The sequence below is a fragment of the Palaemon carinicauda genome, chromosome 25, assembly GCF_036898095.1.
Source record: "Palaemon carinicauda isolate YSFRI2023 chromosome 25, ASM3689809v2, whole genome shotgun sequence".
In the NCBI taxonomy this organism is placed as follows: domain Eukaryota; kingdom Metazoa; phylum Arthropoda; class Malacostraca; order Decapoda; family Palaemonidae; genus Palaemon; species Palaemon carinicauda.
This window is the reverse complement of record NC_090749.1, coordinates 1,432,078-1,451,234: the sequence shown is the minus strand read 5'-3', so window position 1 is coordinate 1,451,234 and position 19,157 is coordinate 1,432,078. Positions and strand designations below refer to the sequence as shown.

Sequence of the window (19,157 nt, the reverse complement as noted above, 5' to 3'; positions counted from 1 at the left end):
TAAGTGAACTTTAAACTAATTCAGCTTTTTTATCTTTATTTAAATTTTATATTCTTTTTACATTTTCTTTTTAATTTCACCTTCAGGCTTTCTTTTCTTTGCTTGACTTTCACTTTCTTCCTCTTGATCACTAGACTGCTTTGTAGATTTTTTAAAAGAATTTATTTAAAGATGCTTTGTACGGCTTTTCAGAATGTTTCTGAAATGAGTCAAGCAGACAGCATCGAATTATGAAGCAGTACAGCAAACTTGATGTTAATGTGGGTGATGCTTCTCAACGAAGTTAACCACCTGCTGATGATAGTCTAAGATCCGCTTGATCTCAGCCGAACCTATGATATCCTCTACATCCTCTGTCTCGCTTGCTTGAGGGTACGCTCGGGCACACTATTCTATCTAATTTCTCTTTCTCTTGTTTTGTTAAAGTTTTTACAGATTACAGTGATCCCTCGCTACTTGGCAGTTCGACCATCGCGGATTCACCACTTCGCGGATTATTTTCATAGCGCATGTATATACATATATCGCGGATTTTCCGGAAATTTCAAAAATACTGCGATGTGACCGATGGTGCGAGATTGGAGAAAGTAAGGAAAATTGAATCATGATTGATTTCCAATATAAATGAAACTTTGAGGAGCAACAAAGATATCATTTGTTAGAGAGATAGAGAGGTAAGGAATGGGAGGTAGTGAAAAGTAGCTCACAGACAGAGAGAGAGAGAGAGAGAGAGAGAGAGAGAGAGAGAGAGAGAGAGAGAGAGAGAGTGTGTGTGTGTGTGTGTGTTGTTTTAGATGTAATAAACAAAAAAATTTGATAGGTTATAACACGTTGGTGCTTAAGTAATATCAACTGTATAGACGGTTTGAATAAGTCTAGAATAAAATGATGTTTCCCAAAAAATAGTGGTTTGCTGATGAAATCGGATGCTGTATTTTTAGCTACGATTGAAATGGATGTAGACTCGGCATAATTTTTTCGTTTCGTATTTAACTGACACTAAGAAAACTAATTTTAGTTTCTTCATCTATATGTAAGTATTGTATAACATGTGAGAGAGAGAGAGAGAGAGAGAGAGAGAGAGAGAGAGAGAGAGAGAGAGAGAGTGTGTGTGTGTTGTTTTAAATGTAATAAACAAAAAAATTTGATAGGTTATAATACATTGGTGCTTATGTAATATCAACTGTATAGACGGTTTGAATAAGTTAAGAAATGGTATAAACAATACTTTGTTAGTGTATTCGTACGCTCTCAAGAGCGCCAGCTAGACGTCAGCTGATCTGATCACACCCAAAAGTAAAACAAAAAGAAGTCAACAATACTCGATTTTTAAAACACACCCGAAATTTAAAAACAAAAGTACACGCTTTCTTAATGTGCAATTAACTATTTAAAGAGTAGCAATTTTCTAGAATAAAATGATGTTTCCCAAAAAATAGTGGTTTGCTGATGAAATCGGATGCCGTATTTTTAGCAACGATTGAAATGGATGTAAACTCGGCATAATTTTTTCGTTTCGTATTCAATTGACACTAAGAAAACTAATTTTAGTTTCTTCATCTATATGTAAGTATTGTATAACACGAGAGAGAGAGAGAGAGAGAGAGAGAGAGAGAGAGAGAGAGAGAATGAATCAGCTGTTGTAATCAAATGCCGTGTTTTTGTTTCGTGAGAATTTCATCGCCACGACTAACAACAACATACTGTACTGAACTTTACAGTATTATACAGACTACTGTAATATGATAAAGTAAAATATTTGTAATAACCTATTTTATATGAAATGGGGCTATTTTTTTTGTTTAAAATTTACATTTACGTACGTGAAACAACTCTCTCTCTCTCTCTCTCTCTCTCTCTCTCTCTCTCTCTCTCTCTCTCTCTCTCTCTCTCTCTCTCTTAGGCATAGGTTTATTTTTATTTATATTTTTCATCACCATTCAATAGTAAATTGTTTTCCTGCTTTGCTACGTATGTATGATTTTATATAGATACGGTAAATATTTGTAATAACATATTTTCTAAAAGCTTTTACTGTAATATCATTATTTATCACTTTCATCATGCGCGTTAAATGTCTTCATTTGTTTATTACGATCGAAGATGAAGCGTACTTTATGACGCCGCCCATAAAGAAAAACATTTCATTTGGAAGTCCTAAGAAAAATTAAGTAAAACATTGGTAATAACAAAATCAACATACTGTATAATCAATATAATCGATGCAAAAACTAACCTTTACACAGATATGTACACTAAATGCGTTTGTTTCTTCATTATGATCAGAGATAAACGTAAACAAAACATTGGTTGCCATTTTTTATCGTGCTTTTTGGCGTGTTTAGGAAACGCATGATATAAAATCGCCTTCAATATTTGTGCCTGTTTTAGTTTAGGGTACTGTAGTACATGCATTAAGTGTTCTGTACATTAAAGGGTGGTTTGTTAACAGTACTACGTACAAGGGAAGGTTTTAAAAGTCTGAATATACATGTTAAATAAATACATAAATATGGTGTCACTACTTTGCGGATTTTCACCTATCGCGGTCGGGTCTGGAACCTATCTACCGCGATAAACGAGGGCTCACTGTATATTGAAATATTTATTTAGATGTTGCTGTTCTTAAAATACTGTATTTAATTTTCCTTGTTTCCTTTCCTCGCTGAGCTATTTTCCCTGTTGGGACCCATGGGCTTATAGCATCCTGCTTTTCCAACTAGGGTTGTAGCTTAGCAAGTACTAATAATAATAATAATAATAATAATAATAATAATAATAACTGTGCATGGATCTCAGCATTCTGCTTCGACTCCAGCTCCTTGAGTTCATCGGTGGTGAGCTCTTCGTGATACTCCTCAACGAGTTCGGTGATGTCATCTTCATCGACCTCCAGACCCATGGACTTGCCAATAGATACAATCTCAACCACTTCAGGCTCTGGACCAGGCACTGATGCAGGTTTGGGGCCAAAGCCTTCAAAATCTCTAGGAGCAACAGCATCAGGACAAAGCTTCTTCCAAGCAGAATTAAGGGTGCGTCAAGTCACTCCCTCCCAAGCCTAATCTATGATCTTCAAGCAGTGTACAATATTAAAATGGCTCCTCCAAAATTCACGCAAAGTTAAGTGGTTACTTTGTGTGATGTTAAAGCACTCCTTAAACAAGTTCTTGGTATAAAGTTTCTTAAAATTACAGACGATTTGCTAGTTCATGGGCTGGAGGATAAGGGTGGTGTTCGGTGAGAGATACAGCAATTTGAAAAACTTGAACTCGTCGAGGATATCATCTTCGAGTCCTGGGGGGTGAACGGAGGCATTATCCAGAGAAAGCAAGCACTTCAAAGGCAAATTATTCTCTTAAAGGTACTTCTCGACAACAGGCCCAAAAACTTGGTTAACACACTCAACAAAGGAGAGCCTAGTAACCCCAGTTTTAACATTAGCACGCCAAAAAACTTGCAGCAAGTCCTTATTGACTTTATGAGCCTTAAATGCCCTAAGGGGTTTCGGAATAGTAAACCAATAACGGCTTGATTTTGTAGTCTCCGCTGGCGTTAGCACATAGGGCAAGAGTCAACTAATCCTTCATGGGTTTATGTCCAGGCATTTTCTTCTCTTCCGCGGTGATGTATGTTTGAGGAATTTTTTTCCAAAAAAGATAGGTTTCATCACAGTTGAACACTTGTTGCACTACATAGCCTTCTCCCTTCAGGATCTTTTCGAATTGCTTGACAAATTCGTCGGCAGCTTTGATGACTGAACTTGAAGCCTCCCCATGCCGTACAACTGAATGAATCCCGCTCCGTTTCCTGAATTTCTCGAACCAACCACGAGATGCCTTGAATTCCTCTCTTGTAGAATCAGTTGAATTCTCCCCCCACATCACCCCCAGAGCCCGTTGACTTCATGTAGCAATAGATGGCGCTGGCCTTCTCGCATATGATCGTTTCAGTGATCGTATCGCCAGCAATCTCCTTGTCCTTTATCCATATAAGCAAAAGGCGTTCCATCTCTTCCAGGGTAGGGCTGCAACGTTTAGAGATGATGGTGATCCCCTTGGATGGTTTGACCGCTTTGATGGTTTCCTTTTGCTTAATGATCGTTGAGATCGTAGACATGTTCCAGCCATATTGTTTAGACAGAATACTCACACGCACACTGTGCTCATGTTTTTCTATGATTTCTTGTTTTAATTCTAAGGAAAGCATTACCTTCCTTTATTCACCAGTTTTAGCACTCGCACTAGCCTTCTTGGGACCCACAATGATAAAATCAAGAAGGAAATGTGAAAAAGGAAGGTATTAAGCACTGTTAATTACGATCCGAACACGAGAGAACCACAAAATGCAAAGGAGAACTGTGAACTGACCCACGCGACGCTAACTGGCGTCCCTCCCGACATGCTATCGTCTAGTGGGCTAACTATGACACTGCGACGCTTGGAGAAACTACGATGTCATACGTTGAAAATTATTTGGTGTTGAGTCGAATATTTGATTGAATTTCACATCGTATGTTGGAAAATTTATATGTTTAGGCAATTGTAAATAGAATTTCTACTGTACCATGGGTAGATAGACAGCCACTGCACTGAAAGAATGGCTCAATAAATTTCCTCAGTTGTCATTTTCAGCAAACTTTTGAGAAATACTTGAAATTTTAAAGATAATTTGTATTTTTCCTCTCTATATAAACCTGAGTCATTTACACTGTATGGGGTTTACTCATAAGTGTTTTAGTTACAACCAGAGTGAAAGAAGTTGTGGGATTCCAGGAACATTGTATGGTTAGCAGCTATTCCATCCATAGTGGGAAGGAGTGGTTGAGTTAGCAAGGCAGCTTCACTTATTTCATGGTTAATCCTTGAAGCAAGGAATTTAAAATAAAAGACTTAGGGTTGTATGGCTAGGAAAAATACAAATTATCTTTAAGATTTGTAGTTTGTTTCTACGTGAATAAGAACTCTCATCATCTATACGGGGAGTCTTCCACAGGAAGTCCCCTGTAGCAGGCAGGCATCTGTCTAACCCTTAACCCAGATAAAAAGATGACTGGCTCGTATGAGAGGCAAAGTCAAGAAGTCAGCCCAAAGCAAGTGACAGCGTCACTACCCTCACAGCATGACATGACCAGAGCAATATTGTAATTTCCTTTCAGTAGGTTCCAAAATTATCTAAAATTAAATGTCACATGGAAAATCTCTTACCTGCATAAGTGTTTCTTCAATGTACATACTCCCAAATGAGGGATGTCCAGAAGAAGAAAAGGAAAAGAATAACTCGTTCATTTTGCCCTCACTCACTTATGCTGAACACAACCAATGATGTGACAAAAGGTTAGTCACCCAGTAAGGGACATTTCTAAATTATCTATTGAGCAACAACTACTGAACCCAAAGAAGCAGCATCATGTGATCTGCGGGTACAGTACTTAAGGTAATTTGCAGTAAAGGTGGTTTGCCCTTTCTAGATCTAAGCAGTAAGAACTTGGGCTGCTGAATGATTTTTGCAGAACGGCAGGGTTGCACATGTGAAATCAAGCACCTGATGGGGTAGACGCCGAGGCAACACCCCAGAGGATGAAGCACTCGCAAGACTTGCAGAGACTTGTTGTGTTTCGGAGGCATAGGGTGAAGGGGTTGAGACTCCAGAGAGTCGGCAGCCACGATCACCAAGATGCTCCAGAGAGCAATAGCAAAAAGGCAACGAGTCACAAACTCGCTTGCAAGGGACTTGAGGGGGAGACCACTCAAGCGAAGAAGCCCTCTCGCACTAGTGAGAAGGGCAACCAACCTCGTAGGGTGGAGGAACGCAAAGGTTTCTCTGGTTGAGCAAGCTCAACACTTATCCCAGGGGTACACAGGCCAGCCTGCAACTCCTATAACAACAATAATAATAATACACTTCTTCCTTTGCCTACTGTACCGCCTCTAACACTCATCGCACGAAGAACCCAGTATGCAGGAGTGTCATCTTTACAAGTGGAAAGTCTATGAGGATCCATTTCCACTACAAACATGAACATGGTGCAAGAGCGGCCCACTATGCCAGGGCAAACCCTAATAGTCAAAGTTCTCAAAGATCAGACACACCTGTAATAGAGAAAGAGAAAATTATAAGTTTTAAGGCCAGGTAAATATAAGAGTTAATGGGAGAGTGAGCCAAAAACAAAAATGAAGGATTTCACTGGGTGAGTTGGGTGGCTGGTCTACTCCCCCCCACCCCTCGCTAGTTCCCGGAGGGTAGTTATACCTCAATAAAAAGTCTTTTGGCAAGTTTCCAGCCTTCGCTAAAATAATATCCACTACATAGAGAGAAATGGTTTGTATGAGGTGCTGGAACAAATATAATGTATCCATAGAAAAAGCGAATGGTTTGTATTTGTGTAGGAACAAAAAGATTTCTTAAACTAGCTTGAGGCAAATCCCTTCTCCTCCACATAAACATAATAAATTTGGAAATAATTTGTATTTTTCCTAACGATACAAACCTTTAACTATTTATATGGACATTACTTTCGGCAGAGCTGAAAGGACGAGCCATTAGAAAATTAGCGAGGGTTAACCAATCATCCCGCTAGTCAGCAGGGGGGGGGGTAACTATCCCTCTCGCTCACACACCAGTGACTATACTTCACTTTTCTTGATGGTAAGACTTCAAGGGGGCTGGGTTGGTTTGGCGGGCAAGTGTGAATAAATAGCTAAAGGTTTGTATCGTTAGGAAAAATACAAATTATTTCCAAATTTGTTATCTGTTCCATAACTGGAACCCAAACCTACGCTATTTATATGGGTATGACTCACCCCTTAGGAGGGTGGAGGTCCCTACCATTCAGGCTTTTCGGCTTTGCCTGCAGATTCCTCTTTTATGTGTGTGAGCAACAAAAAGAAGGAAACCCTAACACCTCACTAACCTTGCTATGCAAGGACTGCGGCCTACGCAAGCTGTGTTTGTGTGTGTGGCAATAATAGCATTGGGACTGTCAAGGTACAGATTCATCTGAAGAGACCACAACATTCCCAATACCACCTCGCCAGGATATGGGGACACAACAGCTATGCAGAGAATCCTGGATGCTGATTTCCCCAAGAGAGGGGAGGATGAAGAAAAGAAAAGGGACAGTCATTCCTTTACATTCATTCAGACTAAAACCCAGGTAACCTATGCCCTCAACCCTCTGCTACTTGCCCAATAAGGAGCTTGAGGTACTAAACCAGCTGTTGTGCAGCCACCACAGGACCAAGAGAACGTATTGAGTCTCCTGTGGGTCACATCGTGCAGGTAATGGGTGGTAAATGTCATTTGTTTTTTTCCATATGCCCGCTTGCAGAACCTGCGTCACAGTTGTTACGTCTGAAGGCCAGAGATGTAGCGATGCCCCTGACGTCATGAGCTATGGGCCGTCACGAAGGAGGAGGGTTTGGATTCAGAACTAGGTTGATGACCTTGCGAATCCATGCTGAAATCGTGATTTTAGTGACCCTCCTCTTCGTCCTCCCTGTACTGATGAAAAGCAAAGGCACACAAGGACGAGCTGCTGCTGTTCTTTTAACGTAGCGCCTCAAACACCTTACTGGGCATAGTAACAGATGATCTGGGTTGTCAGTTACAGAACGAAGACTTGAAATATAGGAGTCGAATCTAGGATCCGCTACTCCTGGATTCTGAGTCTAGGATACAAACTCCGGAACGAAGCTGAAGCTTACTTCTCCCAAGAGACCATGAAGTTCGCTGACTCTCTTTGCAAAGGCCAACGTGAGCAGGAACACTGTCTTCCAAGTCTGATGACGATCTGTTGCCTGGCGTAATGGTCCATAGGGTGGTCTCTTAATGGACCGAAGCACCCGAACCACTTTCCAAGGAGGAGGTCTCACCTGTGACTGAGGACAGGTAAGTTCATAACTCTGTATTAGGAGCGAAAGTTCCAACGAAGAGGAAATGTCTACTCCGTTCAGTCCAAAGGCAAGACTCAGGGCTGAGCGATAGCCTTTCACTGACTAGACTGAAGGGAGCATTTCCTCTCACAGATATAGGAAGAACTCCGCTATTGCTGGAATAGTGGCATCGAGTGGAAAGATATCCCTTTCACGACACCAACCACAGAAGACATTCCACTTCGCCTGGTAGACTACTGCTGATGACTTTCGCAGGTGCCCAGACATTCTTTTTGCACCTTGTCGCAAAAAGCCTCTCTAGGAGAGGAAATACTGGATAGTCTCCAGGCATGAAGTGTAAACGAAGCTACTGCTTTGTGAAAGATATTGGCGTGTGGTTTTCTGAGTAGATCGTGTCGTGGAAGGAGTTCTATCAGAAGCTCTGTGAGGAGTTGCGGAAGGTCTGGGAATCATTCTGCATGATGCCAGAGCATAGTTATAAGGGTCTTTGAGAGATTGACCGATGTTCTGGTCTTGTTGAGTACCTTTCTCATCAGGCAGAACGGGAGAAATGAGTAAACGTCGATGTTGTCCCACCTCTGCTGGAATGCATCTTGCCAGAGAGCCTTGGGGTCTGGAACTGGGGAACAATACAGCAGGAGCCTGAAGTTCCGGGCCATGGCAAACAGATCCACAGTCGGAGAACCACATAAAGTCAGGACTTTGTTGGCTACTAGATGATCCAAAGACCATTTGGAACCCACTATCAGAGTCACTCTGCTCAGGTTGTCCACGAGCACATTCCTTTTGCAGGGAATGAAGCCAGCTGATAGTGTTACCGAACAGACTTTTGCCCATCTCAGTATTTCTAGTGCTAGATGGGATAGGGGCTGTGAAAAAGTACCTCCTGGCTTGCTGATGTAAGTCACTACAGTGCTATTGTCGCGCATCACCACCACTGAGTGGCCCGCCAGGAACTGATGGAACTGTTGAAGGGCCAGGAAGGCAGCCCTCATCTCCAAGAGGTTGATGTGTTGGTTCTTTTTTAACTCTGACCAAAGGCCTCAGGTCATGTGGCACAGCATGTGGGGCCCCACCCTTCTTTTGATGCATCTGTGAAGAGCAACAAATCCGGGGGGAGGACGAGAAGGTCGACGCCTTTTAGCAGATTCTTGTCTGCCACCACCACTTGAGGTCTGTCCGTTCTTCTGATCCCAGGGGAATCAAGATCTCTGGGGAATCTGAGGCTTGATTCCAGGTGGACTTCAGCTGCCACTGGAGAGATCAAATCCTGAAGGCCGTTGGGAATTAGATTGACGAGAGTTGATAGGTGTCCGAGGAGACATAACAACCTCTGGGCTGGGAGCTCTTCTCATCTGAGAAAAATTCTCGAAACCTTCCTCAGCCTCACTACCCTGTCATCTGATGGAAAGGCTTTGTGAAGGTTGGTGTCTATTATCATTCCTAGACATACCAGTTGTTGAGAGGGAAGCAGGGGTGACTTATTGAGGTTTACCATGATCCCCATATCTTGGCAAAGCCTCAAAAGCTTGTCTCGGCGATGAAGAAAGGTTGCCACCGAGTCTGCTAAAATCAGCCAGTCATCCAAATAATGGAGGAGACGGATGCCAATCCTGTGAGCCCAATATGACACTAGGGCAAACACTCTCGTGAAGACCTGAGGTGCCCTCCACAGAGGAATTCTGGAGCCTCATGACCTCGACGTGGGGAACCTGATGATTGAAACATCCTGCGCCATATGATGATATTAGCCCAAAAGTTCACCCTTAAGCCATTAAGACCAGGGCAAAGCCGCACTGGAATTTAAAGGCTTCTGAGTGCAAAGACACAGTTGAGGACCCTGGCTTTACTCTCTTGCGACGGCACCGCTGGATCTGCCAGTCCGTTGAGGGACCTGCCAGAAGGCGTGTTCCGACTCTCTCTGCTCCACCTCATTGGGACTAACGGGAAGGTCGTGGTCATTGTGATTACTGGATGTCCTGACCCCCTCTGCGGGTCTAGGAATCCTCGATGAGGATTTTGGAACCGTCTCTCCCCTCCTAGAAGGGAAGAAAGTCTCTAGAACTGAAAGCTTCGTGGGAAGGACGTTTTGCTGGCCGTCCGATGGGGGAAGGTTGGATTCCTCCGCTGGTTCCGGTGATGTTCCTCTGCCATCGTGCAGGGTTTCCTGGCTAGGGAAGGATCGAAGAGAATTCAAAAGGGACTCTACCCAAACTGGGGTCTCTGATGGAGGTGATAAGCGAGACGTAGACAGCCGAGTAGGGGATAAATCAGCAGGTAAGGCCTTCTTGGAAGGTCTGGTAGGGGTCAGTTCGACCCTGGTCAAAGGTATTTCTTCCTGGACTCCTCTTCTCTTTTTCAGGGGGACGTCAACATGGAAGTTTGTCTTGGTAGGGCAGGTGGATGGTCTTCGCGGAAAAACACTAGAAGTGTCCGAGGGGCAAGAAAATGGCAGTCCCAAAGGAAATGTGTGGGTGACTGCCCTAACCAAGGTATTAGGCCATGGCTGTTGTACGATGGAAGCGCTGTCAGTGAGATCCCCTGACAAGAAAGAGGATGAACGCTGAAATGGAGTCTTGGTCACCGAAGATGAAGTGGGTAGCTGCGACCTGACCTTCTTCCGCTCCAAGGATTCCTTATCAGGGGCAGGAAGCTTGGGCATCTTAAACTTCTGCTGCTTGCTGTTTTCCACCTTCCTCGGTGAGCGTGATGTTCTGCATTTACGAGGAGGGGAATGGGGCGACGGCGAACGATGGAGAGAAGCCTTATCTTTACCAGAAGGAGCCGACGTCCCAGGAGACAAAGGTCTGACAGTCTGTCTCCTTCTCACCTTCAGATGTTCTTCTGAACGCTGATGAACAGAGGATGGATGCCTTCTACGTTGCTCTGGTGCCACATGCTCGTGTGAAGAGGGCTGATGTTCGGATAGTCTCTTTGGAAAAAGAGAAGAAGGATGGTGAGTCAGCGGCTGATGGGTCGGCGATCGGCAAGGAGTTGGCGAACGGTGTCTGGTCAGAGATCAACGAGATGACGAACGGTACCTGGAAGATCGGCGGTGAGTCAAAACCTTACTCTCCTCTGAACAGGAGCGACAAGTCATCGGCGAGAACCAAGCGTGACGACGGGAAACCAAAGGTTTCTGGGGAACTGGAGAAGGCTGATAAACTGGAACGTCAGCTACCGGGGTCTGACGAGCAGGAGACTCATGAGACGTCGATCGGCGAGCAGGAGTTAGGCGGGCAGGCGATCGGCGAGCAGATAATCAGCGAGAAGGTGGAGGGTGAGCAGATCAGCAAGCAGGCGGGCGGCCAGCAGGCGATCGGCGATCAGGGGAAATGCGAGCAGCCAAATGATAAGCAGGCGATCAGTCAGCAGGTGAGCAGGAAGCTGGCGAACAGCGTATAGTAGATCGATGAGACGGAGAATGGCGAGTCAGAGATTGGCTTGCAGTCGACTGACGATCAACAGCAGGCCGGTCACTATCAGGAGAGGATCATGAATGAAACCTCGTCGGCGAGTCACGAATCGGGATTCTTTGACGAACAGGAGAAACAGGAGGATCCTCCGAAGAGGAAGCCGATGAGTGAAATAGTCGACATTTCACCAGAGGTGAAGGAGCGGGACTGAGGCGAAGATGCAGATAACTTCGGCAGCCCTGACGACGATACTCCGCAGGGTCAGGCAGGTCAGCAGAAGGCCTCCGAAGAAGAGTCTCTGTGAGTGGTCTCCCTTGCGAAAGAGGGAGGTGATCACTCGCTGGAGAGACATGCCTTGGACTTCCTCTCACGAAGCCTCGGGAGGGGAAGCGCAGTCCTCGGCAGCAGCTCATAGAGCAGAAAAGAGGCAAGAGCGGAGTCCGCAGGCAGGGCAACGAACGATACCTCAGAAATGACCATCTTAACCCAAGACAACGGATCCACCTCAGGCACAAAAGAATGCTGCAATCCTGCACCTCGCTAAAGAAAGCCCAGCAACGCCTCCTTGGAAGGCGGACTGGGCAAATCCAGGGACAGCCACACCTGAGATAAGGGAGAAAGAGCCAAGGTCTCTACCGGGGGAAGAGACAGGGCCGCCTTGCTAGGGGAGGTGACACCGTCTCTGGAGGACCGGGATTGACCAGGTGTTAATGGGTCTCCGCTACTACTCGCGCAATCCCTAGAGGGAACCGCTCGAGTAGAATCTTTGGAAGAAAGTCGGGGAGAGGAAGAAGCAGCTTTGGGTTTCTTCTGCTTTGAAAAACTCTTCGAAGGAGAAGAATCCCGTTTAGACTTTTTCTTCCGCTGTTGTCACTTTTCCCACTGGGAGGAAGACCACTCGCGACATTCAATACAATTACTATCCTCCATACAGCCCTGCCCCCGACAAGTCAGGCACAGACGGTGAGGATCTGTATCTTCGGATGACATGAAGGTACTGCAGGAACCACAAGCACAATCTGAAAGAGAAAGCACAAAAAGATTAATGACAGTCCATAAGATTGGATGAAGAGCGGTAGCAACCATTCATTGTCCGAGCCAAATGCAAAGTGAAGTATAGTCACTGGTGTGTGAGCGAGATGGGTAGCTACTAACCCCCATTCCCAGCTAACTAGCGGAATGGGTGGTTAACCCTCGCAAATTTTCTAATGGCTTGTCCTTTCAGCTCTGCCGCAAGTAATACCCATATAAATAGCGTAGGTTTAAATTCCAGTTACGGAACAAAAAGATATCCTCTTCCTTTGGTACATGTTAACTTGCCCAATTGAAATCAAAAGTATAATGTTATGTAAGACTTTGGTTTTTACATTGTATGAATGCAGTATTGATCTCCTGAAATTTCTTGAAACGTAAGCTAATCATTAATCTATCAGTCACCTACACACACTTACAATGCTACTCACTATATTTGCCCAGTGGGATTTCTAAGTAAGTCTCAGGGATATCTTGGGATACGTTCTGTTCCTTTTGGGTATCTTCTTATGATCAAAAAGTCATATCACTCATTTCATGATGGCAGCTTCCATTCATTACCTAGAAGAGAAACAAATCATTAGATTGTATACACTGCATCATAAATATTACATTGATGTTAAAGACTTGTTCAATTGGATTTGAAACTAAAAGCTTCTACTACAATGACAACTGACTGGTCACTCAATAGAAATGACTTACTGCTAAACAATATCTTGCAAGTTTTATGGGATTGTCTCTTACTGGAAAATATTGCACATTTTAAAAGTAGTAATTTTTCTAACCATACAAACCAGAGTCCTTTAATATGAGCATGATTTCAGCATACCTTGAATGGCTGTTAAACTTTCAATTGGGTTATCATAGTTACTGGGAAGGGGGGAATAGTAAGCCCCGCCCACTTGCCAGGTATAATAATCCTCACTCTGCCTTTAACCTAGGACTTTCAGGATGGTTGAGTTGGGAAGTGTAGCTTATAAAAACCAGGTTTGCATTATGAAAAATATTAATTAATGCTGATATTACTTCTCAATGAGGGATGGGACTTGGTATGCACTGCTTCTCATATTCTCAGAGAGAGAGAGAGAGAGAGAGAGAGAGAGAGAGAGAGAGAGAGATTTTCCAGCAAGAGGACAGGTAGCAAGTGTGCGAGCACCTGTTCCACATACAGATACATCTATTCGAGAAGAGTACAGTCTCTGTACGTACTATCTCATCTCCCTTCCCCGAATTGAACTTTCTCTATATCCCACACATGAATAGAAACAGTAAGAGTATCTTGGCAACCAACTCCCTCAAAGCAGGTATAAAGGGCCTACCTAAAAGACCTAACCAAGTCCAGGCCTTCGTTAGGTCAAATTTCTCACAACATAACATTCACGGATCACACCACAGCTCCGAAACCTTGAAAAGATACCAATATCTATTTGCGTTCTCCTGACCCCTACGGCATACTCCCCAGGGACTGATCAAGGGGCGTAATTGCAAGAGCTGCAGCACACATTCCCTTTGGAGGGAGCAGCAATGGCAACCTTCGCCGGTGTCTTCTTGGGTATTGCCCAGTCAGACCCCAACAAACATCTCTGGCATGCTTCTTCCTCTGACCATACACCTGCCACAATCGACACTCGGTTACAAGAGGATGCCTACGTAGAGACATGTTCCAATATGAAGCACTGAGGGAACGCGGAGCTATATCCGTCTTTGCCATGAACCGATTGCAGCACTCACCCTTCCCCCGCCAGATTCAAATTTCCTGTTTCCATTCCATCGTCAACAACCACACAAGCAGAAGAAAAAGACTTAAGCAAAGAATCAACAGCTTGAAGAGTGCTAATCACATACGTGCCAACAGAACAGCAGTCAATGGAAATTTGAACAGAGAACCAACTGTTGGGGAGGGGGGCTTTGCCCCACTCCATTACCTGTCGAATAACTGCTCGTTATCCCTTTTCAACGACCGATTCCAGCTCACTGAAGAAATCTCCCTAATTAAAGGACAAGGGATTGTCTGTCGCATGGGAACAAACGTGTGTACAGTATTGAACTGCGGACAAAGTCAAAATGAGGGTAGCGCCATCCACCAGCAATTAATAACTACTGTACCTTGATAAAGTTTAGGGCCCTTCTTGCTTCACAGTCATACTCTTATTAATAAATGATTGTTTTATATTTGTGTAGGAACAAATTAGGTGTTTTCTTTATTATTATTATTATTATTATTATTATTATTATTATTATTACTACTACTAGAAAAGCTACAACCCTACTTGGAAAAGCAGGATGGTATAAGCCCAACGGCTTCAACAGGGACAACTAGCCAAGTAAGGACAGAAAATAAGGAAATGAACTACAAGAGAAGTAATTAAAAATTAAAACAAAATAAATTAAAGACAGTGACAATATTAAAATAAATCTTTCATATATAAACTATAAAAGCTTCAAAAAACAAAAGAAAGAGAAATACGATAGACTAGTATGCCTGAGTGTACCCTCAAGCAAATATAAAATACAGAGGCTATGGCCCTACCAAAGACTAGAGAACTATGATTTGATTTTGAAGTGTCCTTTTCCTAGATGAGCTGCTTACCATAGCTGAAGAATCACTTCTATCCTTACTGAGAGGAAAGTAGCCACTGAACTGTCACAGTGCAATACAGTCAACCCTCCATGCCCTTGGGTTCTTTCTTCGCAATTTTGCTCGTTGGTGACACAAAGAACCATAAAACCTATTAAATAAAAATTCTCATATTTGCGGGTTTGCGAGAAGTACTCTCGCGACGCGACGATATCAAACAGCCTGTACTCCTTTGGACCCGGCTCGCTTTACTTCACTTCCCTTTCCGCCCAGCACAACATTTCATCTCATGCTGACTCGAACTCAATTTTACATCATCTCTAATCGCGTATGCATCTCCTGCTTCAGTTTTTTTTAGCGGAATCACATTTTCATGTAAAAAGTGATGTACAGTATGTGTATACAGTAGTACATAATGTACTCCTGTACAGTGTTGATTTATACTGGGTAATGTATTGTAGATGTGTGATTGCCTACGGGACCGCGCAAGAGACGACGCATCAGGAGTTGCGTCTTGCTTCAAGACTGCTGCATAGAACTTCATACGAAAATAGTTAGTGGTCTTTGTATAAAATATGTACAATTACTTAATCTTACATACAGAATCATTGTATACATATTGTAAAATACAGTATTACGGTAATGTGTAGTACTGTTTATAATCTATACTGTACAGTAGTTAAAATTACTACTATACTCCACAATATGTAAATGTAGGCTACGTGTGCGGTGAGTTGTCAAACAGTGCGAGTCGTCTGAACGAAAACAGTTAAGCTGTACTTTAGTGGTAGTACTATACATATATTACAGTAATACTGTATACACTTCAGTATCAGGGAGTGTTACATTAGATAGGAACAACAGTGTTTTGTTGTTATATGTGTCCCAATGACTACTGAAGTGTAATGTACTGTACTGTACCTTAGCCTTAATGTGTATAGGGCTTTTTTGGGGGTTCGAGCCATGTCTTCTTGATGGAAGTTCCTCATTGGCAGCTTCTATTTGGGATATTTCTGCGAGTGATATATCAGAGAAAATTTTACTTTAGAGGTATCAACAGAGTTCTGAAATCTGGAGCAAATATCCTGAGAGATATCGTTTATAAATCAGGGACGTGTTAATAACAAGCCATGGCTATCCTTCCCCAAATAGAGTTAACCTTGTCTCGAAGGATAAGGGTAGAGGGAAGGACATAGGCAAGTGAGTCATTACAATTCTCGATCTCAATGTGCTACAACTAACACAATACTTATACAGTAGACCCCCGGGGTACGGCGTCCCCAGCTTACGTTTTTTTTACGTTACGGTGTGGAATACGATGTTATTTCGTCCCCTCGTTACAAAATTTTCCCCACTTTACGGCCTCGAATTCCAAAATTCAAACTTGGCGGTTTTTACGCGTACGACTGTGCGAGTCACTCTCCTACCACCACGCTCATACGTCACTGCATATGTCACCAAGAAGCTGGTCTGCTATTGGTCAACGTCACTAACATGCCGATACGATATTGGCCGAAATCCCTCCTACAATGCTAGAGAGAGATGCTGCCTCAGTCTCTCTCTCTGTTAATCGCGCATTCAGTTCAGATTCTCATGTGCGTTTCGTAAAGACTTGATCTCGTGTGAGTGCTTGCGATATCGTATTTTTTGTGCATTTTTGTGCTTAATTCCAACTTTAATTCGTTAGCCATGGGTCCCAAGATTGCTAGTGATGTTAAAGGGAAAAGTAAGAAGATGATTACTATGGAAACGAAGCTGGAGATATTAAAGAAATACGAAGAAGGCATGTGCATGGAGCTTGTTGTCGATGAGGCTGACGTCGATAACCTTATTGAGGAGCACAGGGAGGAGCTTACGACTGAAGACTTGAAGGAGTTGGAGGCAATGCAATTGACCATCATTCAAGAAGAATACAGCTCTAGTGGTGGCGAGGACAGGGAGGAGACTGAAGAAACGACATCGGCAGAAATAAGGGAAGCTATCGGTTGGTATGAAAACCTTAAGAGATTCATTGAAAAAAAAAAACACCCAGAAAAACTTCACACAGGTCGTCTTCTGGAGAGTGTTAATGACAAGTGATTGAGTCATTTTAGAAATATTTTGAGAGTCGTCAGAAACAGGCTTCTTTGGATAGATATTTCTCCAAAACAGAAGTGTCAGAAAACAAAGATGATAAGTGATCCTATCAAAAAAGCTAAAAGAGTATTTTTTTCAATTCTAAAAAAGAATCATAAAAAAAAAATTCAAAAGACAAAAATAATGAAAAAAAAGCATTTTTAATTTTAAGTTTAATAGTAAGAATAAATCTATTATTAAGTGTACATAACATAATTAGCATTGATACGTTTTTATATCTACGGCCTCCTCCCCCCTCTGCCTCCACCCACTACCAGCTCAAGTCACGCCACTCCAAAGGTAAATAAAATTTAATTTTTCCTTTACAGTACAGTATATAATTTTTATTTATACCTGTAATGTTATTTAATTATATACTGTACAGTACATGTATATTATATATAAGTATACTGTAGTACAGTGCTTACTATACTATTTTGTTACGCACTAATTTTCAAGGTTTTTACCAGGGGTTTTGCACGCATTAGCTATTCTATTGCCCGCCATATGACATTTTCACCATACGATACCAACTCCAGAACGGATTAATGTCGTATGGCGGGGGTCTACTGTAATGTGATAAAAACCAATTCAAAACAATAATAGTGTCTTAGTAGACTGCACTTAAGCAATGGTCGGTGAGTTGGTAGGGTTAAGTTATTCACCCTAGGGCTGTGAGTTGGTAGGTTTAGGCGTTATCTCACGCTAGGGGTGTGATTTGGTAGGGTTAGGAGTTATCCCACCCTAGGGCTGTGAGTTGGTAGGGTTAGGAGTTATCCCACCCTAGGGCTGCGAGTTGGTAGGGTTAAGAGTTATCCCACCCTAGGGCTGTGAGTTGGTAGGGTTAGGAGTTATCCCACCCTAGGGCTGTGAGTTGGTAGGGTTAGGAGTTATCCCACCCTAGGGCTGCGAGTTGGTAGGGTTAGGAGTTATCCCACCCTAGGGCTGTGAGTTGGTAGGGGTTAAGAGTTATCCCACCCTAGGGCTGTGAGTTGGTAGGGTTAGGAGTTATCCCACCCTAGGGCTGTGAGTTGGTAGGGTTAGGAGTTATCTCACGCTAGGGGTGTGATTTGGTAGGGTTAGGAGTTATCTCACGCTAGGGCTGTGAGTTGGTAGGGGTTAAGAGTTATCCCACCCTAGGCCTGCGAGTTGGTAGGGTTAGGAGTTATCCCACCCTAGGGCTGCGAGTTGGTAGGGTTAGGAGTTATCTCACGCTAGGGCTGTGATTTGGTAAGGTTAGGAGTTATCCCACCTTACGGTAGTGAGTTGGTAGGGTTAAATTATCCACCACAGGGTTGTGATTTGGTAGGATTAGGAGTTAACCCAACTTAGGGTAGCAAGTATTTTCAGTTTCACGGCCTTCGCGCCTGTCTCTGTTACCTACCCCCTCCCCCAATAATGGGGCTGATTATATTTAACCCCTTGAGAGAAAACGAATTGTTTGTTATAACTTGGAAAATACACTTTTCTGACAAATGCCATCAAATTTATTCAATTCTAACAAAAATACAACAGAAATACATCTTATTTTCACCAAAAGGATTGTTGGTTACTTATGAAATTTTACCGATTTGCCTCAGCCTACTGGTAAGTTAGGGGCTCTTGAGTATATTCATGAATTAGTTGAGCCTACAAAGCATACCAAGGTTCCAGTGACATATTTTCTTATTGAAATAAGATGAATGTACTTACAATCTCAAGTAATGTAGGTGTTCCTTGTTAGAGTGATTTGATTGATTCAAGTCGAAAACCACAAGCAAAACTTACTTGAATTCTTCGTCACCGAATCACTTATCTATCTCGTAATAGATCAAACACCACAAGTCTTATACTTGGTCAATTGCAGCAACTGATTAATTGACTCAAGTTCTGTTAAGTAACTAAGTAAGTCTCGTCCTCAACTCGAGTATTATAACGTCAAAAGGTTCACATGTTGAACTTGGTGCCGAAGATTCGCCATTTCATCGTCAAGGGACAACAACAAACATTTGGAAGCGTTTGGTTTTTACATATTTTTATTTCTTTTATTTATTTCAAATATATTTTGTTTATTTGAGTATTATCATAGTTAAATATCTATGTTTTATTTTATTTCTTAATAAATATAAAATTTTAGAGCCC

At 42.8% G+C, this 19,157-nt stretch overlaps 1 protein-coding gene across 10 annotated transcripts in view; it reads right to left on the bottom strand.

Moving 5' to 3' along the window:
* LOC137618632 (zinc finger protein 271-like) overlaps positions 1 to 19,157 on the bottom strand; it is a 163,872-nt gene that overhangs the window by 30,939 nt on the left and 113,776 nt on the right. For 5 of the 10 annotated variants that reach the window (XM_068348751.1, XM_068348750.1, XM_068348752.1 and 2 more), the window contains one exon: positions 12,775 to 12,904. The gene's annotated coding sequence lies outside the window, so the exon portion shown is untranslated. Of the gene's footprint in view, positions 1 to 12,762; positions 12,905 to 18,728; positions 19,002 to 19,157 lie in introns of those variants that run through there. The other 5 variants (XM_068348749.1, XM_068348747.1, XM_068348748.1 and 2 more) reach the window with 4 other exon arrangements.